The sequence below is a fragment of the Octodon degus genome, unplaced genomic scaffold (genome assembly GCF_000260255.1).
Source record: "Octodon degus isolate 3935 unplaced genomic scaffold, OctDeg1.0 scaffold00083, whole genome shotgun sequence".
Classification (NCBI taxonomy): domain Eukaryota; kingdom Metazoa; phylum Chordata; class Mammalia; order Rodentia; family Octodontidae; genus Octodon; species Octodon degus.
In genome coordinates this window covers 9,015,497-9,016,121 of record NW_004524659.1, presented here as the reverse complement: position 1 = coordinate 9,016,121, position 625 = coordinate 9,015,497, and the positions used below count along the sequence as shown (strand labels likewise).

The window sequence follows — 625 nt, the reverse complement described above, 5'->3', positions numbered from 1 at the left end:
GACAGTATACCACTACAACTGGCAGTAACATCTTTTGTTTTAAAAGAGAAAAAATAGCATGTATACCATAGATTTACCAGCACTGTCCCACACTATACCTAGAAAAATACAAAAGACACTGATAGCATTGATTGTACTTGTGCAGGGAAAATGGGTAAAGGACTGTCTATGTGGAGTCTTAATTTTTATTTCATATTTTTGACAATTTTTTTGTGTTTGTAAAATGTATTTCTATTGCCTGAACCAAAAATGTTAACTTTTTTAAAAGGTTACTATCAGCACACACACACACCAGACACTTCTACCCAATGGAAGTAAAAGAATAATATGGTCAGTCCATGGTATTGAACAAGAAATAGATGAATAACTCCAATAAGGAATGCTTCAAAATAGTAATGCAATATTAGAAATATTCTGAAGCTTTAAGAATAATGACTTAACTATTCATGTTTTAGCCTGGAAAACATTCATGATGAAGTGAAAAGAGAAAGTCTCTGAGACATACATCACTATGAGGGTTAAAGTCTTGGGGCCAGCCAAATAGCTCAATGGATTAAAGCACCTGCAAGGGGCTGGTAAGATGGCTCAGTGGTCTAAAGCACCTACTTAGAACAAGCTTAGCAAA

The 625-nt window shown here is 34.6% G+C and overlaps 1 pseudogene; it reads right to left on the bottom strand.

Moving 5' to 3' along the window:
• The window catches only part of LOC111818205, a 74,310-nt pseudogene that overhangs the window by 69,033 nt on the left and 4,652 nt on the right, over positions 1-625 (bottom strand).